This window comes from Leptonychotes weddellii, chromosome 1, assembly GCF_054177405.1.
Source record: "Leptonychotes weddellii isolate Sample4059 chromosome 1, ASM5417740v2, whole genome shotgun sequence".
Lineage (NCBI taxonomy): Eukaryota > Metazoa > Chordata > Mammalia > Carnivora > Phocidae > Leptonychotes > Leptonychotes weddellii.
The window spans coordinates 169,550,902-169,574,624 of NC_138369.1; positions in this window are offsets into that span (position 1 = coordinate 169,550,902).

Sequence of the window (23,723 nt, forward strand, 5' to 3'; positions counted from 1 at the left end):
GAAACAAATAATACATTATATGTTAAAAAAAAAAAAAAAAAGAAGAAGAAGAAGAAGATTGCAGGAGGGGAATAATGAAGGGGGGGAAATCGGAGGGGGAGATGAACCATGAGAGATGATGGACTCTGAAAAACAAACTGAGGGTTCTAGAGCGGAAGGGCGTGGGAGGATGGGTTAGCCTGGTGATGGGTATTAAAGAGGGCATGTTCTGCATGGAGCACTGGGTGTTATAATCATGGAACACTACATCAAAAACTAATGATGTAATGTATGGTGATTAACATAACATAATAATAAAAAAATGAGAAAAAAAAAACCAAGGGCAATGTTCAATTAAGGGATAAAGTGAGGAGATAATACAAAAAAAAAAAAAAAAAAGAACTCTTAGCACTGAGAGATAAACATGCAAAAAAAAAAAGTGAGCAGTCTCATGAAAGTATTTCAGGGAGCTCTACCGGCACTGTCCCATAGAACTTTCTGTGATGATGGAAATGATCCTGTGTGCTATATAACACGCAGCCTCTAGCCACACTTGCTGTCAAGCACCTGAAATGTGGCTAGTGTGAGTGGACTGAATGTTTTATTTTATTCAATTTAAATTATTCAATGTGGAGTTAGCACATAAACTGAACACAGAAGCCTAAGTAAAATTCTGTGGACATTCCATTTTCAGTGCGGGGACACAGTACGGTGAACTGAAAGACTCTTCACGCACGGAAGAGTGAGCAGATCTTTGAACTACTGGATCAACCAATCCTAAATCCTACTCAGCTCTGTTACTTATTTGAGCCAACCCCTTGTCTATGTAACCCAGTTTTCGTTGGAATTTCTATTACTTGTAGCCGAAAGCACCCACACTTATCCATGAGAATTAAACGAGAACGATCCATGAAATACCAGTCATCACCCGGGAGACCGCAGATGCTCAGTACATGACAGCTCCTTCCCCTGCCATCCTCTTGAACCGAGTCACCTTCCCTGTATCCCTTGCATTGCTGCTTTCCTGCTGCTGCCCTAGCACGGTCCCTCCTGACCCATACCACTCACTCACCCCTTCATACCCCAGCTCAACTTGCATCTTGCACAAAACTCATCAGCACATGGGGAAGTGCTTCCTGTGAGCTGACACCAGTCCTGAATGCCCTGCCCCTAAAGTCACTTCAAGCGGTCGCTAGCAGGCCATTCGGAGTCTTTGCCTGAGAAGTGCTCAGCTGGGGTTGGAGGTGAAATTCTGTTCACTTTCCGGGCTTGAACTTGGAAGGAAGCATCCTGAGGCTGCTGCTGACCTTATCTCCTGTTTCGTAGAACACGAGGGAATGAGACCTACCTGTAGAGGAGAAAAGATGAAGGAAGGAGTGACAGAAGCAGCAGTGACAGCATTCAAGATCCAGGTTCTAAGTATTAACAGATTTTCCCACAACTGCCCTGGTCCTTTCAGCTGTTCTTTTAATCCCCTCAACTGCCCCTACTTTCCCAATAAGCCTTCTTTTGTCTTTGGTTATTTGACATTAGATTTCTGTCACTTGCAGAAAATACACACAAAATCTCACATGTGCATATTCAAATATATATGTTTGTGCACATGTAAATACGTTACAGGTAGGAATTACTCAAGACACTCGGGTGCCACATTTCTTTATTTTTTCTATCTAATGTTTAATTCATCTTAGCACCTACTTACCAAGATTAATGAAATGTCAAGCCTTCATTATTTTTCAAGACTCTCCCTGATATGGTGGGATCACAGGAGAATCCTGTGACATCCCAGGAAAATGAAGAAGCATGTATGACTTTATCTTACTATGTCTGCTATTCCCAGGGTAGACTGTTCAGGTCTGTAGGGTCCACACTGAAGGCAGATACATCTTCTACTCTTGTGGGCCACTCTATGACCTTGGAGGTACTATATGAAACTGGAGTCCCAATCTCTATCCTCATAGGATATTGTTCTGGCCCTTTTCCCAATCTTGGGACATCCCTTTCTGATATATAGCTTGTATATATAACAAAAATGGCATTAAACTATTACATGATTAATTAACCTAGACTCAGTAGGGAAAGAATCAGGGAAGCTTCTCAAGATGGAATAATGCTTGACCTCCAACTTAAAGGAGTAGTCTTAGGAAGTGGTGGCTTTGGAATTTACCTGGCTTTATCAGTAACACCTGTATGACTTTGAGAAAATTCCTTGATGCTTTTTAAAAATCAGGTTCTTTGCGTTAAAAAGTGGAGCGATTAATAGGATTATGAGAAGACTCAAGAGATATGCATATGAGGTGCTAATCGTTGGACCTGGCACATGGTGGATACGAAGTCAATATTAACTATTATTAACTGAACAGAAATATCCTCATCTGATGCAATCAATATCAATAGTCATTCTATACGTAAAGTAGAACATCATGGAATTACATATAGAGATATATATCTATCTGTATCTTAAATGTTTTATTTTAACTTAAGCTTATGAATACATATCCATTCATCAAGGTTTTGATGTAAGGCCAAGGCCAAGTCTTTCAATATAGGTATTTTAATGGAGTTCTAAGTCATCTTCCTTGCATAAATCATACCCATATTGAATCATCCAAGAGTTCCCACTCCCTGTTTGGGTATGTGCTCCATTTCAAAGATACCTGCACCACAAGGAATGTGGAATTCTTCTGTTTTATTATAAAAATGCCCCCATTCATTTACAGTTTTCATGCTTTTAATAGAAACAGCTCACTTTTTTTGAACTCATGTGTTATTGGTTTATGTAATATTTATAAAAACTGTATAAATATATAAGTATAGTAGAATGTAAACTTCCTGAGACAGGGATTTTTGTCTTTTTTGTTTACTACTTTATCTCCCGTGGAACTGTGTTCAGCACATAAATATCTGATGAATAAATAAATGAATCAATCCAACTGTCATTAAGTAGTTTAGGAAGCAGAATTGTGTGGGCAGAGCAGTAAGTTCAACAGGTTGTTGCATTATTCAACATACTTTACAAAGAGAATGAAGACTGCTGATTAATCTGGTAATTAGGTTAAATGAGAATGTGTTAAGAGCTTCGATTACAACATATACTTTATACACCATGCTGCCATGTCACAGAATCAAAGCTAATGGAAAATAATATTCCCTGCCTGCCTTTTGGGGAATTTGCCGTCCAGTGGATAGACATATATATTTTAAAAGATGATTAAAATACCTCGTGATAAATGTTACAATAAAGGTTTGGGCAACATTCTAGAGAAGACATTTAGGCTTCATCCTGAAAGTTGGGTAGGAGTTATGAGTATGGCTAAAGGTAAACTAGAAAAAACAAGCACATGCTTCCCTCTTCCTATGAGCTTACTATCCAAATTTGATCTTCTCCTTAAAATCTTTCTTTTAGTTTAAATGTGATCTTTAGAACAGAGAACTGAGAGAAGCACACCTATAAAAGAAATAAACAAAAGGTAGATTTGACCCATGAGGTAGAGAACTTATTTTTTTTGTCTCTACTTTTCTGATCTGATTTTATGACTGGCATTATGCATAGTACACTGTGATGAACCCCATTTAGGCTAAACTTTTTTTCGATACCAATGCCTTGGCAGCCACAGTTTTTAGATTTGTGAGTTGGAGTTCTTTTGCAAGGATATCACTGTTATCCTTCTTTACAATTCTTATCCACTTAAGTTAATAAAGCATAAAGAACAGGAATTGGCTATTGACAAGGGTTTCTCTACAGGTGCAAGCACTTAACAATCTGAGCTATAATCCAGAGAAAGATGAATCAGGTGAGGATAATTTCTACCATGTAGTTTTCCATCAACTACGCTAAAATTGCCTAGGACACTGAGCCCAAGAAGCAGGTTATAAAACTACTGATTATTCATCTTGCCATACGAAACCATTAGGAATAATCTCAGTAAGTTTATATTCATGTTTATATCATTGGCCACCAAAAGTTTAATCCTCCCAGGTCATCCATCTTCATCATCTAAACACTTACACCTAATCAGTATCCCTCTCCCCACTAATTTGACCCAATATTCCATCCCTCCCACATGCTGCAAACAATTCCATTCTGTTCATGTTATCAGGAAAATTCTCTGGACACCCAGTATTTTTCTGAGCAATCCCTTCATTTTCATGCTCTAATTGAAAACTTGTGTATGTCTGAGGTCACTGCTTTCGATGCAGTTCTCTCAAGCAGAGAATGTTTTTCCTGGAGGTGTGTGCTTCTTGCACAAATGAGACTGCCTGGAGGTGTGTGCTTCTTGCTTCTCATTGCTGCCTTCAGAATATTTATCTTTGTCCCTCAATCAAACCAGCTACTTTGAAGCACCTGCCATCAGGTTTCATGCTACACCAACTGCTATCCCTCTATGTATAGGCATTTTTCTTTTTTTCTTTTTTAAGATTTTATTTATTTATTTGACAGAGGGAAACACAGCGAGAGAGGGAACACAAGCGGGGGAGTGGGAGAGGGAGAAGCAGGCTTCCCGTGGAGCAGGGAGCCCAACGTGGGCTCGATCCCAGGACGCTGGGATCACACACGACCTGAGCCAAAGGCAGACGCTCAACGACTGAGCCATTTTTCAAATGCCTACTTTCCCTCATTCATTGAAGATTTAGCAATTGATTCATGGTCTTCCTTTCCAATCCACTTCTGTTAAAATTCTCGAAAATATCAAATTTCATATATGAAATTAATCTAACATCTAGACTGCTTAGTTTCTTGACCTCACTTTCAATAATGTTTTTTTCCTAAAATTCATTTCAGTCACACAACTCTGTGGCCATAGCCTGAAACTTAGCATTAACTATAACAATATTTGTGGTTTCAGCCACCACTCTCTGACAACATATTTTTATCATTTTATCAATCTCTTACTCTCGTATCCCATCCCCAAAATTTTTTTTGAGCCCGTTAGAACTGCCAATCCATCTACTATCTTATTACTTTTTCATCGCGCACCTTGTCATTACTGTCCTCTTTACCCAATTTAAGTCAATGGTCGATCACTTATGATCACTGTCTAGCTTCCACCCTCAAGTCCCTTAGACATACTTTCCTCCGTTATATTAGTTGGACAAATCCCAACCAAGGTTAAATCCAACTTTCTGCTCTAGTACACCTGCACTCAAAACTGGAGAAAAACACAACGGAACTGATTGGTCTTTCTCTTAATTTACCTTACAACTCTAAGGTGGTTCTTCTTTAGAGCCTAGAAATCATGTTTCTCTTACTTTCCCTATCTCTTAAATGATTCATTCAAATTCTTTTTTCTCTCCTCAAATCTCAAACACCTGCTTTTATTTCAGCAGATAACTTCAGTTCTTGTTTCCTTGAAAATAGAAGCAACCAGTAGAGAACTCTTTTATTTCTCTATCACCAAATCTAGCAAAATCCCCATACCTGTGCACTCTTGTCTCCCTAGTGCATGAACTGCCCAGCTCCTATCTGAGGCCAGTCCCTCCACTTGTGCATCTGACTCCACTCCCTTTTTCCTATATGAGGACTTTAATCTTAATCATTATTTATCTTTCCTAAAGCATCTATTTTTTTCTTTGTGCTGTATCTTTAGGATAAGTTCAAAAATTTTATATATTTGTATATATATAAAGATAGTATAACATTGCACCGATGATCATTGGAACCAGACAGGATAGTCTGGATTCAATTCCTAGATCTGCTGATTATTAACTGGGTATCCTTTGTGAAATTGCTTTACCCTCTCTAAATTTCCTAACCTGTAAATGAAGAAAATAGTTTTATCTACTTTCTTAACAGGGTTGTTGAGATTATTAAGTGATTTAATACTTATAAAACTCTTATATCAGAGCCTGACATCTAGTAAGCACCTAAAAATGCCAGCTATCCATTTTTCAAAACAAAAGCAAAAAAGAAAACATTCTTGGCACAACATGCCCCTCCAGCTCCCCAATTTTCTTATGAAACTTAGATTAAAATGTCCTAGTTTTCCTTAATTTTTATAAAATCAGATTCCAACATTCTTCTCTGACTCACCTCCTGTGGAGTTCATCTTGCTGTTCCCGCCAGGACTTCACTCTTGCTTTTCCAGCAGACTATCACATGGTTTCCTTTTTCATATCTTTCAGGTATTTGCTCAAAAATCTTTTCAGAGAAGTCTCCCCTGACTACCCTCACTAAAATACAGTGCCTATGCTCCTCATTACCTCTTTCTCTAGCCTGTTTTCTTTTTCTGCACAGCACCAGTGATTACTGGAAATTATAGTGCTTATTTGTTTATGTATGAATTGATCACATTCTCCTTTATGAGAATGAAAGCTGCAAGAGGGTGTGGAAATTATGTGGTTCATGACTCTTCCTCATTTCTAGTGAGGAAGTGGCTAACACTTAGAGGATGGTGATAAGCAAATATTTGCTGAACAAGTAGCTAAATTCTGATATCAAACAGACTTAAATTCAAAAAAAGTGCTAGTTTGTGGTCTATTAAATGATGACTGGGGGTTTCTTTCATGTAAACAAATTTGTCAACTTACAACATTGGTGAGTTAGATGATCAACTCAGATTTAACGGCAGAGGTCAAGACTATTGTGTATTGGCATCCCTATTATCTCATTCATTGTCTGGTTCTCAGTAGGTGTTCAGTAAATTTTGATAATTGAAAGAAGGAAAGCAAAAGCCCAAATTAATCGACTGGTCTTAGGCTTAAACCATTGATTATATGATTCCGCATTTTGCACTGCTGTTGTTAGCATCTGGGGAAATTACAGCCCACAAGAGAATATCATGCATGACAGGCAAGGGTCATTGGTGCTAAGAGTAGGATGGAAGTTAGTGAGATTTGACAGAAAGGGAGAGAAACCTTTTCCCCATCTGAGAGAGTAAAGAAGATGGGTAAATGGAGCTCTAATGTCATCTTTATTAGACCATGTTGCTTATATGAATAGCAACGGTGGATTTCCAAACAATGAATCTCAGAATTATCCAGTCCTTCTGTTCCTATTCAGAGTGAATAAATACGTACTCTCATGCCCTGTCAAAAGTTAAGCAAAGAAGCCTATCATATACTGACTGTATATGACCAGATTTTACTAAAAGATTTCCCAGTTGGGATTCAGAAGTGAGTGAAGGAATGAAGAAAACTATGAGTTTCATGCTAATGAATGTCATTCTACATGAAAATACAAAGAAAGGGGTATGAGGATTTCTCTCAGACCAGGCCCCAAATCATGGAAGACAGAATGATATTCCTGGCCCCTCCCCACTGCTCATGCTCTCTCCCGTGCTCTCTCTTGTGCTGCCTCTTGTGCTCTCTCTCTCAAATAAATGAATAAAATCCTTAAAACAAATCAACACATCCAATGTACTAGCATCATTATCTCCTGCGTAATCATTATGATGTGATATATAGCATCAGATATAGTTTAGAAACAATCTTTTTTAAATTATAAATATTTTTTCTCAACTATACTTTAATAAAAAAATAAAAATGAATTGAGCAGAAACTACAGAGTTCCCACTTATGCACTCCCAGTATTTTGTACATTTTATATCTTTTTTCTCTTATTACTTTTAAAAATAATACTGGCATCTACCAAAAGTTATCATTTGTTGGTAGCCATTTTGGGTTGGGATTCTAGAAGGTACAAATGATGATACTGGAGAAGGATGGGACAAGGTAGTATTTGGTCTCAACTTTGGCCTCACATTGGAGTCACCCAGCCCTGATACCTGGTCTCAATGCCAGAGGAAAAATGAAAAGAATTTGTCACCTGATAGCCAGTTATTATAAGATGTGGAAACACTTCTTAGAGCAATAGGAACTCAAAATTCCTGATGACTCTTAATGGTGAGGTAATTATATTTAGGGTCAGCTTATGTAGTAGAATATAAACCAAACCCAGCAAGTCAGGGAAATACCTGCAGATCCAAAAGAGGGGGTCACAATTAAAGCACAGGGTAAAGAGCAGTAAAAAACACTGTGTGGTCAGGTTGGCAGTTTCAGTAATAGTTCAGTAGCTCAGCTGCAGGAAAGATGCATCTGGTCTAAAGGTTTCAGATTCACATGTGTGAAACCAGGGAACCAGACTATCTATGCCAAGGAAAAACTGCAGAATCTTAAACAGCAAGCATCAGTATCTCTGGTAACCCAGACTTTAGCTTACATATTATTAATCCCTTCACCTTCCAGGTGACTACTGAAGAGTCAAACTTGGTAGATTTTACTTAGAGATATGGAAAAAAAAAAAAACCTGTTTGCCAAGAAAATAGTAACACAAGAAGATTCAATTTGTGTGCTAAAATTAAGAATGTACTCATTGTGGATGAGACAACAGTATAGAAAGGAAGGAAAGGAGTTAATAAAAAGAGCCAGAGAGAGAGTGAGAAAGAAGGGGAGAGAGAGAAGGAAGGAAGGAAGGAAGGAAGGAAGGAAGGAAGGAAGGAAGGAAGGAAGGAAGGAAGGAAGGAAGGAAGGAGGGAAGGAGGGAGTGAGGGAAGGAGGGAGGAAGGGAAGGAGGGAGGAAGGGAGAAGAAAGGGAGAAGGGTTAAAAAGAGAAGAGGAAAACTGATGGGTAGAAAAAAAGTCATATTAAACTGGGACATGAATAATTTTCTTCACAGGTATAAAAAAATAGGGCACATGCACCCCAATGGTTCATAGCAGCAGTGTCCACAATAGCCAAACTGTTGAAGGAGCCAAGATGTCCTTCAGTGGATGAATGGATAAAGAAGATGTGGTTCACATATACAATGCAATATTACTCAGCCATCAGAAAGGATGAATACCCACCATTTGCATCGACATGGATGGAACTGGAGGGGATTATGTTAACTGAAATAAGTCAAGCAGAGAAAGACAATTATCATATGGTTTCACTCATATGTGGAACATAAGGAATAGAGTGGAGGACCACAGGGGAAGGGAGGGAAAATTGAATGGGAAGAAATCAGAGAGGGAGATAAACCATGAGAGACTCTGGACTCTGGGAAACAAACTGAAGGTTACAGAGGAGAGGCAAGTGGGGTGATGGGTATTAAGGAGGGCATGCGTTGTGATGAGCCCTGGGTGTTATACGCAACTAATGAATCGTTGAACACTACATCAAAAACTTATGACTGGCTAACTGAACTTAATAAAAAAAAAATAGAATCATAAATTGGCCTTTTATTGCTTGCATTTTCTTCTTGACCATGATAAGGAGGAAAATTTTGGCAAAGGTTTTAGGAAAGTGGGTATCAGGGGATACTTAGGCCACCATTTGGCCCAGGAATGGTTCTGAATTTGAGTATGCATTTTACAAAACCAATTCATACCATATATACCCATTGGGTCAATAAATTTAATTCCAGTGAATGCATTTTATATCAATGAGTGTGCAGAGCAAGTACACAATGAGAATGTATTATGCCCATGAGTACATGTTATGGGCGTGCATTGCAGTGAGGTTTATGGCATCAGTGGGTTAAATTACAACTTACTTTGTCCAAATGAAATCCAGCTAAAACTATCAAAAGGTATGGCCAGGCCATTTGAATAGACAAGTAATAAGAAAAGACAAAAACTGCAGCTTTTTTCATTGTATCACCAATATTTACTCTGAATATCTAAATAATTTTACTGCTGCCTATGTCATAAGTAGAAAAAAAAAAAGCTAGATTTACAGTATTTTTAGGCTAGAGAATACAATTGAAATTTTTTAGTGGTATCTGTTCAGTCTACACCATCAGATTCCCTTTCATTTTTGAAGGAAATGACTTGGGTCAAAAGTCATGGTTAAGTCCTTAGGTATATTATGGCACAGCATGTTCAACTCAAAGTGATTGTCAAGTTTCTGATAAAGGGTTTTGTCATAGGACTTCTAATTTTGTGGCTATGGTTATTAAAGAGTGTTGTGGAGGTTTAGGCTCACAGTCTTGCACTTGGATTGCTAATTTAGTAGAAACGTGTTACAAACCAAGTTACTTTGGTAACCTGACTAAATTCTTTCTCTATAGCATTTCTTTGACTTAGTCTATCTAGAGAAGTTCGTCTTGTATGTTGCTTCCCAAAAATGTCACGTACTTTCTCTTTCATTTGTTTTCTTGGAAATACAGCCTATTGAAAGAAACAAGTGCCAACTTTTATCTTAAACTTCTTTCACCTAAAGTCTATAAAGCATCTATCTCCTTAAAGATGTTGTACATTTCTATTTTAATTTAGTAAGCCATGTCCTTTCAGTAAGGTTGGTACTATTTATAAATTAATCCTAAACTTATAAAATACAAATAAAAGTTGACTGGATCTAAAACAGAATCAATTTTCTCTTTAATAGCTGTGGGGATCAATAGTGATAATAGATGTACATTATTTATTCAGAATTTATTTTGTTGTTTGAGTTATTTTTGAGAATTCACATGCATATTTTATACTTCGTAGATTTTATAAACTAAATGTTTCATACCAGGCTGATTTGGATGAGCATCAAAGGGAAGCAGACATTCTCAAGGAGAAAATTTATTTAAATGAAAAAATGGACATCCAAAATCTGTGATGGGTTATCCAAAGAAATGTCTCCTCTTTGTAATACCCCCAAACCAGCATGACTGTGTGGTTCCGTGGAAGACAAGACATATATTGCTTTTATTATATTTATTTATTCCATAAATGACACTGAGTAATTGACATGTGTTAAGCATTCTGCTAATTACTAAAATTAAGGCAATAGGTCTTTTTACTTCCAGTGTCCTTCACAGAGCCCTATCATGGAGGATGCTTAAAATGTTTGTTGTCATATTGATTTCCCTCCCTTCTGTGAAAATAAATTGCTCTATGCTTGATATTACCACATTGTCGTGGAAAATTGAGTTTTTGGAAAATTTTTGCTAAAAGTCATATGATACACTATAATGCCAAATAGAAACGTTCTCATGACTTGAGGCTATTGTGGAATGTTAGCACCACTGTTCTTCTTCATTAGAACAAATTATTGAGAAGTGACTGAATTGCTGAAACTAACAGCTTAAGGTTTTTCTTCCTATTGTTGCCTGAACTGACATTTTAAAATTAGGCCAGTTTGTTTGTGTGGGACTGGATCTATTCACGTGGTCCTATGGTGAGATCTGATAAGTTCTAGAAAATCTATCCTGCTCCCAAATACTTTCATCACAGCCCTTAAAATGAGCAACATTAAAAGTTCTTCTTTGAGGTTAAAACCTTTACTCCAAAATTTCTGTTTTGAAATTAAAGTACCCTAGAAAAGAAGTTTATTTATCTTTTATGAACCTTAATAAAATTATACTTTGTCAATTAGATAAAGAATAGAACACAGATGACTTGAACATTTGTAAATAATCAGCTTTATTGAAGAACAGTTTGCATAAGATTATTCCGTTCACTTTACTATATAGTTTGATGAAATGTGAACGGAATTTTCATTGTCACTCCAATCAAGTACAGAACCTTTCCTTCCCTCACCTGAAAAAGTTATCTCTTTGCATGTGATTCTTTGTGTGTGAGCTATTTCTCTGTCTTCTCTTTACTTTTTAATCAGTGGTTTTCAATAATTTGATTATAATGTGTCATGGTGTAGTATTGTTTGTATTTATTCAGCTTGGGTGCTATTTTTGAATGCAACCTTTTTTTATTTGAAAGATTTTGTTCATTCTTTCTTCAAATATCACCCCTCATACACTAGACTCCAATTTTATTTTATTTAACAACTTGGTATTGTCGTAAAGGCCCTAGTGGGCCAATCTATGTTTTCATTCTTTTCTCTCTTTGTGCTTTATTTTGGATAGTTTCTCTTTGTATTTGTAAGCCTTCAAGTCCACCCACTGATGTTTTCTTCTTTTCTTTTCTTTCCTTTTTTTTTTTTCTTTTTAATATGCTCCACACCCATCATGGAGTCCAATGTGGGGCCTGAACTCATGACCCTGAGATCCAGACCGGAGTTGAGATCAAGAGTCAGATGCTTAACTGACTGAGCCCCCCAGCTGCCCCATCCTTCTGTAAGTTTTATCTGCAATTCCTTCCAAGTTTTAATTCAGATATTATATTTTTAATCTCTATAAATTCTAAAGTTTTCATTTTCAGATCTTCTGTTTCTTATCTCATGTTTTCCTAATATCCTTGAATCTACTTATAAACTTTGTACTAGGTGCTTAAGGCATTTTTGTCTGATTATTCCATCATTTTTGTCATACCTGGGTCAGTTTTATTGATTATTTTTTCCTACTGGCTATGGGTCATTTAGTCCTGCACTTTTGGAGGCTGGTTATTGTTTTTTTAGATGCAAGAAATAGTGAATTGTGTGGTTTTGAATGGTGATTTTCTTTCTTAAATAGTTTTGAATTTCACTGGCATGAAGTTACCTAGAATAAGTTTGATCCTTTTGAGGCATGTTTTTTCACTTTTTTATTAAAGTTTTAGAACAGCCTTTACTCTAAGGATACTACATAGGCATGACTCTTCTAAATACTCTAGCCAGTGCTGCATGTATCATGACATTTATCAACTCTGGCTGGCGGGAACACAAATTCTTCCCTAGATGAGCTCCAGAGAATTTTCAATGTACTACTTTCTGGTTGGTGTTTATCTTGGCTTCATGAAAATTTACTCCATGCATTCTAGATTTCTATTCAATCAAAGACTCAAGAAGATACTTCTGTAGATTTCGTGTGTGTGTGTGTGTGTGTGTGTGTGTAACCCCTTCCTTTTGGGTATTCTGCCCCACAGAATTTAACCAACTTCCTCCCTTAGCTGTAATCTCTGTCTTCAACTCAGCTAGCTTGTTCAGTCCTGTTTGAGTTCCCCCTCCATGTACTCTGATCCACAAACTGTCCCAGGGAATATAAGGTAGGGAAACTTTAGGATTCACCTCACTTATTTTCCTAATCTCAGAGATTACAGTTGGGTACTGCCTATTGTCCAATGCCTGATAATTGTTTTTTTTTTAAATAAATATTTTGTCTCATTTTATAAATGTTCTGACAGAAAGATAATTCCCACAGCAGTTAAACTTTCATGCATAGTAGTGGAATTTCATGTGAGTGTTGATGAAAGTGATGATAAGACTTCTAGAAAAAGGAACATCGCCCTAAGGGGTAAAACTAAGTAGACAACCGAAGCAGAGAATTCTGGGAAAGCAAAGTATAACAATAAAAGGCATTTATGGATGAAAGAAGCAAAGATAAATTTTACTTACTGCCCAACTTGTAAGAATATTCTATTTTGGTTATGTCCATCTCCATGAAAAATTCTATGCAGCATTCAGCAAAGCTCTGTAAAGAATCATTATCCCCGTGTTCTTCTTTCCAACATCTGAACTGCTGCAAGACAGGAAGTCTGGGTTTATTTAGCTTTGAGGAAACGTAAGATTGGGTTCCAGTTTCTTTTCCATCCCTCTCCTCCTGCTCTTTTTTGAGCTATATATCTTCACACTGTTGGGTGCTTCATCTCTCAGTTCTTGTTGCCTCTAGCTCCTTGCATTCAAGATGTACAATAGCCTGCCAAGGTTTATTACTACTAAGCTTCCCTGGTGCCACACTTAAACCTATTTATTTGTAAGAATAGTCTACATTTGTAGCATACTTTTGCAAAAGGTTCTTATACACACTTTTGAAAAAGCAAACTCCGACATACGTGTTATTTTCATAGCCTCAAATACCACCTATATATTGAAAATTCCCAATGCAATATGTGTGTCCAAGGCTTATCTCATAAATTTCAGATCCATACATCCAACAGTTTTCTGGACACTTCCACTTAGACAAATTCAATTCATCAACTTTCTTCATCAAATATATTGATGAAGGCAATTACCATTGAGAATCAAAACCAGAAAGTAAGGATAGGATGGGCAGGAGATTGCTGAATTTCATTATACACATTTTAATATCTGGAAAAGTATATATACATTGATTACTTTTATAGAATCTTAAAAACACTCATGGTGGACTATGAATAAAGAAAACAATAAGTATTTTCATCTCAACGAAAAGAATTTTAAAGACATTAAAAATGAACAATAAAAAAGGAAAATCTCATCTCCTGCCTTGAAAAGCAAACACATCCCAAGTGAAATTAGGGTCCTGGCCCCATGGGGAAATACAAAGCACTCTATAGAGTGTTGAATTTGAGCCATATGATGGCACAAAAGGAGGGGATATTTTTTTCTTCACTTAATGTCTACTCTTTCTCCTTCCACAGTAGTATAGCATAAAATAAATCACTTCTGGTTTCTTCATTCAAATGTATAGGCCAAATTAAATTCCATGGCAAGGAGACAATCTTAGCATCTTTTAGATAGTCTGTTTAGTAATGGACTGTGACAAAAAAGAAAATTTTTTAAATACTTAGGGAATAAATTATATGACATGATTCTTATTGAATGATGGGCAATGATGAAAACAATTCCTAATGTATGATGAGGCTGACTGTTTTTTCTTATTCAGTTTATGTAATTAAATTTAAAACATCCCTGCAAGGTGAAGAAAATTATACTTTTAATTTTTTAATCTAATGTTGAGAATATTCAATTAAGGCTGTCAACATAGCAGTTGATTCTCTACCTGCTATTTGGAGACCTGCTATTACAGACCTTGAAGAAAATTATGCTCCGGTTAAAGAGGCAGATTTGTATTATTAACTATACAGAGACACAGGGAAAGGTTGAAGATTTAGTTGACAAACTTAACTGTTCACTCTGAATTTACTTGCTTCCAAAGACCCAGGTTAAATAACTAAGAAGCACATGTGGTAATTGATTCTGTTTAGTTTAAAAGAGACAGGACTTGGACTATCTGTACTATAACTTCATTTTGAAATATTACTGGTGTTGTATTGCTTCAAATAGTCAAAGGAGGATGGATAGTTCATCCTGAGCCATTTTCTCCCTGTAGTTCTAACAAGCAGTACATCTTAGTGGTCAGACCTTATGACTTGATATAGTGATATTGTGCCTTCTCTTTTATACTAATTTTTTTTATAAGCTCACATACTGGTGGTCACTCTATTTCTGACCCTGAGACTTCTCTTCCACATAATAAATAGTTGTATTTATTGTATTTTTTTAATGTTCATTCTTAGCAACACATATTCTTTTTTTATCGATGTAAAATTAGTATATAACATTATTTTTCAGCTGTACATTATAATTCAACATCTGTATGCACTATACACCCCTATATTCATTGAAGCATTATTTACAATAACCAAGAAATGGAAACAACCTAAGTGTTCACTGATGATTGAATGGATAAATAAGATGTGGGGTGTATGTGTGTGTGTGTATGAACACATATTCTTATATCTTTATCATTCTGAAGCCAATGCAAGCAAATCAGTATAAATGGACCCAAACATTTGCCATCTTCTTTTAAAAGGGCCTGGCCAACTGTGATAAAAGTTTATGCTGACATTTTTAGTTTCCAATAATACATTCTTATTTTTACTATGGATTATAAGGAAAACTAACCATTTTGATATTTATCTATAACATTTGAAAGTCAAGACCAGGGGGCACTTGGGTGGCTCAGTCGGTTAGGCGTCCAACTCTTGATTTTGGCTTGGGTCATGATCTCAGGGTCATGAGATCAAACCCTGCATCAGGCTCCAGGCTCAGCATGGAGTCTGCTTGAGATTCTCTCACTACTTCTGCCCCTTCCCCTGCTCCCACTCTCTTTCTCTCTCTCTCAAATAAGTAAATAAATCTAAAAAATAAAAAAGTCAAGACCAGTTATTTTATTTTGGTTCAGCCTATAAATAAATGGCAGTAGAAGTTCATTTTCAGGATTCTAAAGATTAGAAGTATCTAAATATGTGTATATATATATATATATATATTTAATGAAGAAGACAATTCACAGCATTTATTCAAGTTAATTCATTTCATTCAATAATCTGCCATATTGTTGCTGTCACCGTTAATATTACTGTCATTACTATTTCTCTTTCGAGAGGACCATGCTTTTAAAAAATCTGGGTTGGATTTCCATGATGTTTAATTCGATGATTTAAAAATTTTTTTCTCTACTAAAAGGCAACCCCTTCATGACAAGAGAAACAGGAAAAACTGAGATATAGTTGTAGAAAGTCATCTCCACCAGAAACAATTCATAGTCCATAATCTTTCAGGGTTGTACTTTTACTTGGGGTCTCTTTTTGGGGCGAAGGGGCTATCTCTCATAAATGTTTGCTTAAAATAGAGAACATGCCCTACTGCATCATAGAAGGAAAATAAGGTCTAGTCCCTAGACAACTAGGGACTCCCTAGGTGGTCCTCTGAGAAAAGAATCCTAATGGCTCCTAGGTGACAGTCATTCTGCCAAGGTCAGGGGACAGAGTCAGTGACCCTCCTGCCCTGACCAGTCAGTAGTAAAAAGGTCTAGTCAGGTATGAGGTAGTCACTAGCTTCCAGTTAGAATCTCTAGCTCAGGAACGTCTGTGTTTAAGTAAGCTGGAGCTGGAGGGAGATGTTACCGAGTCTAGAGAAAATGACTAAGAATAGGCAAGTGTGAAAAAGACACAGGTTTCCTACCAGGGGACCCACAGAAAGGGGCTACCACCAGTCAAGGGCAGTTCTGTGCTTTTCTTTGAGAAGAGAATACACTGGGTGGGTTCTGCAGTTTTCAGATAACAACTGGAATGATACCGAACAAATGGAAAGTTAATTCAGTTTTGGTCTGTGGTTCGGAAAACACTGACAGACACCTGTGTGCAAGGCAATGGGACAGGTGCTGAAAAAAAAAAAAAATCAAGTTGTCTAAGATGTGGTCCTGACCAGAAGGAGCCATCTAGCAGTGGCTGTCAGACCCCTGCACACCAGAGTGCTGTGTCCTTGGGGCTGAGTGGAGGGAAGGATGGCTTCTGGCTGGCTCTATCCAGGAAGGCATTACCGATCTTCTCTAGGTACTCAGCGTGTCCTCTGTGCCCCTAGGTTACTGATCGTCCTGGCCCATTCCAGGCACTTGCTTATCTTCCTTATCTTTCTTGGTGTGTGAGAAATGGAAGTTTGAGAGGATAAGATCCTGCTTCCCAGGTGCCTAGTGTATGTGGAATTGATGTGTTGCAGAAATGTCACTTTGTCTTGGTTCAGAAAGATGGAAAAAATTGGGGGAAAGGAGAGCTAAGATGTGGTGGTAAGGGTAAGATGTCTTAGTCAGAAGGTGGGAGCAAAGTTATACCAAAAAGCAGTTTTAGTACACAGCTTAAACCAGATGATACAAGGAGCACCAACATGGCCAAGGTCCTCAAGTAGGTAGCTTGGAAGCCCTTGGACAAATAGATCAGTCTGTAGAACTGGGAAGCTTAAATCCTTTCCTATCATCTAGTCAAGCTCAACCAGAGCGTATGAAAGAATAATGAATAACTAGAGGGACTTAAAATTCTGGAAAGTAGAAATCAAGTAAACTCAGCATCCCCCAGCATCTCCCCCACCCCCAAAACAGTGAAGTTGAATGTCAAAAGTGTAAAGAAAGCTTTTGGATATCTTCTTTAAGTTTGTTTTGTAAGCTATCAAGATGGAGAGAGATGCTATCCCAAAGACGTAAGTTTGTAGGAACCAGAGTAGTTGAGCCCAACCATCCGTGATGCCTTTAGACTTGCACAAAACCATGGCATACAAGGACTCTCCCAGGTGGAATCAGCCAGGCAAGCCAATACCCATTGTGCAGGAGGGTATGATGATGGGCCACCAAGTACTGAATGAAGAGGCCCAGCGGCCGGAGGCTCTGATAAGGGATACTCTGAGGCCAGGAGACAACCCACGCAAAATAGCCCAGTGCCAGGATGGTGACCAGCGAAGGCAAACATCTGGCCGGAAGAAGTAGGCGGAAGCAGCCCTGCCGGCCTCGGACTTCGTCACCACCATCTTGAAAGATCTACACACTGAGTCTTGGGATGGGGAGCTGTACCCACCCCCGCCCCCATATCGAGAAAGCCTGGGTTACTGGTTTCTCAAGACCGCGGGCAGAGGCGAAAGGCCTCCAAATATATATATATTTTAAATATTTTTTAAAAATTATCAGGCATTAAAAAATAGCTCTGGCATTGTAATAATTCAAGAATTAATTATAAAAATGCAGAACTGAAATGTTTGCTATCAGGAGCCAGAAGAATAGACGAGAAACAAGGCAAGGTGTGGAAACAGGAACAAAATTTCTTTTTATGTCATTTTTATTTGTGAACCATATGATGTATTACCTATTTGAAATAAGCTGAAAGGTTTGTGGCAGTGGCATTATCCATTATCAAAAGGGCTAATAATGAATGATAAGTGTTCACTCAGTGGCCCAATCTATGTGACCCAGACAGGGTGTTGTCTATTTTAATGACGACTGAGAGTGTTGTAAAAATTGCATGGATTTCATGAAATGAAGATAATTTAGTCCAGAGCTGGAGACCCTCCAAATGTACAAGCCGAAAGAAACATTTGAAAAAAAAAGACATAACAAGAGGAAGCAGATGACACTGACGGATGTTTTTAAAGGAACTGTCTCATCATCCTGCCTTTGGTTTCTGCAGATGCTGTTAGAAGTATTCCTGATGATAAGTGAGTTTACTTCAGCGCTATTTGCAGATCAAGGATTCTTTGGTTAATAAAGTTTCTGTCGGTTTTGTTTGTTTTTTTGTTATTAAGCACAATGCCTCTTGCCATTTTGAAGGAAAAAAGTAAATATTGCAAATAGCTTAAAGTGAATGAAAGACTTGCAGTGCAATTATATTTTGCTTTAAGTTTATTAAAAATTCATGACTTATTTTTGCCCCATTTATAGTCAAAGCCTGATATTTTAATATATGTAAAACAATGGACAGGGCGCCTGGGTTTCTCAGTTGGTTAAGCGACTGCCTTCGGCTTAGGTCATGATCCTGGAGTCCCCGGATCGAGTCCCACATCAGGCTCCCTGCTCAGCAGGGAGTCTGCTTCTCCCTCTGACCCTCCTCCCTCTCATACTCTCTGTCTCTCATTCTCTCTCTCGCAAATAAATAAAATCTTAAAAAAAAAAAACACTGGACATTTAATGTAGTCTTCAATTGACTTTATGATATATTTATAGAAAAAAAGGTGTTTAGAACAAATCTTTATAAACTTTTAGACTACCTATCATATATCCATGTTATGTAAATATATTAACTACCACAATATCTTCTTTATTCTTCACTATTGTGCTCTTTAAAATTTAAGATATCAAAACATAGAAACATTAAATTAGAGCAGACCCAGTCCTAGATATCCAAGTAAACTAATATTTTAATGCAATGCAGCATCTTGCCTAATATCGTGCATATCTAATTTATATTTGCAAAGAACATTAGAAAATATTAAGTCAGAAGTCACTCATTTTTCAAATGAGGAAATTTAGATTCATAAAAATCTATCAATTTTCTCAACCTCACAGAACTAACTAGTAGATTGAGCACCAGAATGAAGTTTTCTGTCTCTTTTTAGCACAGGGTTCTTGCTTCTAACTCACAAACTCAACTTGCTTTTTGGAAGATTTTTCTAATGATTATGAAAGTTTTGCTAGCATTTGAATTTACCTAGATAGTTTTAAGGTATACTCATGCGTTTTGACATTGGGTTTAGTTAAAAAAAAATTTTTTTTTAGGTCCTAAGACTGTTTACTACTATTAGATAGAGGAATAGCTCCTGGACATTCTAAGTTCAGAATCAACAGATAAAGGAGTGTGAGGAGAAAAACCATAGCAAGTCTTCTCTAAAAACATTTCTAAAGCAAAACAAAACAAAATAAACAATAAGAAATTTCAAGATGACTTGGAATACAAAGGAAAATGGCAAATAAAGACAGAACCATCTAAATGCTGATGTATAACACTGATTAACTAACTAAACTAAAACTAAAAAGCCAGTTGATCTGGACATGGGTGTTGGTAAGAATGAAGTGACATAGGAGGCAAATGAAAGCATGATGAATTTCTTGCTTTATCTGGGCAGAAATTATAGTTCTTGGTGAACTTCAGATATTGATTTATCTGTTGTTAAATATTTGTTATTGTTAAATATTTATACTCAAAAGGGAAATAGGAAGAATGGAAATAGGATTTATATTTTCCAAATCATCAGTTGAAAGCAAAGAAACAAGGGAGACAAATATAATAAAAATATTGAAAATAAAAGCATGGGTGGCTCAGTCCATTAAGTGGCCCTCCCCTGCCTCTAAAATATACATAAATTTAGATCTTAAAAAAAAAAAGGATGGGAAACAATAGGCCAGGCAAATATTTATCAAACTACTATACATTGAGCAATATTAATATCAGTAATACTGTGTAAGATTCAAAGATTCAAATCGAAGAGAATTTTTTGGTAAAAAAGTTACACTGACAAATACTCAAGAGAAATTTAAAACTCAACAATTATTAAATAAAGACTTTAACATATTTTTCCCAAATCAACAGAACAGATTTCCCAGACATCTTCATGTCATACAGTAGCTTTATGTGAGATAAATTTAATTTTATTCATAGACATTTATTTATATATATAAGTTACTTAAATATTTTTGAACCAATACTTTTAACTTGGTGGACTAGACCGAAGTCCAGTGCCTTGTCCTTACCCTTCATTCACATTTAAATGTATGCTACTTGGTGCCATACTGGAATAATGAACTCTAAACTTGTGGAAGTGTTTGCTATTATTTCTGGCAGTGAAGTGGAGGAGAATATGAGAGGACAAGCAAGGACAAATCTTACTTCAGAAATTTTCAAATTATAATGAACAATTTTTCATTCTTAGAATATACGCAACATTCATGTGAATCTGTGGACTAACCAGATTCTTTACAAGGAAGATTTTCGAAATATGTGACGAGAGCTATGACTGCCAAATAATTCTAAATGAGAATATCCTCCCAGCTCTAAAAATACCAGGAAATCCTTCAGTGTTTCAGTTCTAATTTTTCCTCACACTAATTAGATGAGATTTTAATCTTAGAAACAACCCTACTATGTTCTATTTTTCATTTAATTGGCATATCAGATCTTTATTTGTGCTTTAATTACACAAAGGAATGGCAATTACAGCTATTACAATGAAGCCTCACTCTTGGGGTACATACCGCAGGACCATTAGAGGTAAATCAGTTCATGAGTCATAGTATGCTTGTGGTAATTAAACTCCTCTTCAACCATGTCCCACATGTATCTTGTTCTGTGTCACAAAAAACTCAGAATCAAGGAAAAAAAAAAAAACTTTCACAAAAGCAAATGTCATCCACATTGTAAGACAAACACAACCCAAAATTCACATTTTTATCCTCAGGAAATAGCCTTGCACAATATAGAAGACTGTTACGGATAAAATTTCCATCATCACGGGTCATACCCTTGCACTCATAAGTGTCCTATTACACTTAAAACACTAATAATTTGATATATTTAATGTCTCTAAAAAATTTATTCCTACACATGACTTTACCATCCAACTGTATGAGTAAATGATCTAGTTGTAAGTAATTTCTCTCACAATAAGAACTTTCTAATTAACACACTGAACTTACCCCATGCAGCTAAGAAGTAAAAAAAAAATTCCCAATCAAAAATCTAAAATACGTATCTCCATTATTTTTAAAGACAGTGAATAGTGATGTAATTTGATAGAGTCTTAGGTAGGTCAATTTTTTTTTCCTGAATGTACAGTTTGGGGAATTTTATAACAATAATTCTTTTTAAAAATAAATCGCTCGGTTATAAGATTGTTTCTTTAAAGAAACACACACACACATTTAGTTTCAAATAATTTCTCAAGCCCCCACATGATGAAACCTGTTTTGATATTAAAATTATTAAGGACCTAGCTTCTAAAGAGCTTTATCATTTTTAAATTGTAAAAGTCTGACTCTTGTAGGGTAAAACAGGCTTGGGCAGATGGGTGGAGAGAGAAGAGCAACACACAAAGCCAAGAGAAATGCCTGGAATGTGACTGATATTTGGACTTTGTGCAAACACATAGGGTGACACCTACAAAAGAGGCTATAGTAAGAGAGAGTATAATAATCAATCAAATTTTGCTGTATTAAATTAAAAAAGCAATTTTATAACAATCTGAAATAACCATGAATTTAGTTTACAGTTTAGTCAAGAATAGTTCACCTTAAGTGCTCTCAGATAGTTCTCTTGCCCTTATCACCTTAACTGGTCACTCGCCCAGAATGGGTCATGTTTACAAGTCATCTTCCATGACTTTAGTGGCCTCTAAACTCATATGAAATTTATATGTTTATATCTTGTCCAAAATGAATCACATCTGGTTTTCTGGAAATTGTGGCCAGTTTAAAACATTCAATATAAGAAGAGAAGTAAAAATGCCTTAGCTGGCTTGGTACAGAAGAAAGGATAGGAAAGGAGATGCACTTTTGATATTATGGACATTACCCCATTGTTTTTGCAGTTTTAATACCAGCAAAAAATACGAAAGCTGACATTTGGTTACATGTCACCACGTGGCAGAGCTGTTTCAGGCACACAGTGGGAAGAACCATTTTTTCTCCCTTGTAACAAAAATAGAATTCTCCATTCTAACTATGAAGGAGAATTAGCAAGCAATGTTCTCAGAGACTTGATATGATGGAAGCCCTCATTAATAATAAGAAACCTTATTATACAGAGGGGGTTATAACAAATCAGGCCTAAGCCAAATAGCCTTGAAGAGCTAAAATACTTAGATGAGTATATTTCTTTTTTGTTGTTGTTGTTTATGCCATATAATTCTTTGGAACATTTTTGCTATTTCCCACTTTGTTCTGGTTTATAGTGTTTTATGACATAGGGATTGAAGACTGAAGATAATACTGTAGTATTAGTTCGGTAGAATAGACAGCATTAAGAAATAGTCCTCCAAATAAACAAAGGATCAAAAACCATAGAAATTTTTTTCTCATACCCTTAATAGTTGAAGAAAGGGGCTACTTTTTAGTTGGCAGCTCTCCTCGTGTGGTAATTCAAGGACCCGCACTCCTTACATCTTCTGATGCCAATTCCAATGCAGGGTCCTTCATTTTGTGTGTGTTGCCATGGACCCATCTTGCACTCTGGTAAAGCCTAAATATAACATTTTTTTTTAAGATTTTATTTATTTGACAGAGAGAGAGAGACAGCGAGAGAGGGAACACAAGCAGGGGGAGTGGGAGAGGGAGAAGCAGGCTTCCTGCCGAGCAGGGAGCCCGATGTGGGGCTCCATCCCAGGACCCTGAGATCATGACCTGAGCCGAAGGCAGACGCTTAACGACTGAGCCACCCAAGCACCCCTAAGTATAACATTTTTAAGTACATAAAAGATATGGGATTATAAAGGAAAGCAATTATATTGACATAATTTATTAAAATGTGTGTACAATGAATTTATGACACAGTAAATATATGCGCTTTTTAATTAACATTAACTAGATCTAGCACTACAGTTTTAATAACCACCATAGTTTTGAGGTAGTGATGAGGGTAAATAATATTTCAAGATATCTGTAGCAGTAGAAATGTGATATAAAATATCTGTGATTTTGACTGGCAACCAAATCACAAGTATTACTAGTACTAGTGGGGTTATTTGATTGCCATCACAAGTGAAAGAAATGCTAACTTTCAGTTAGAGGCTAGCTAAAGGATATAATTTGTTCCCATCCAAGTTCATGAATCCTCTGAATTCTGTCTACAGGCCCCGAAGGGCTAAGAACTCTGCCCTTGTCTGCTCCAAACCAGCAGGAAGGAAGGTGAGCATAGAGGAGGTCTTCCATCTTTCATTCTTGGACTGGTAT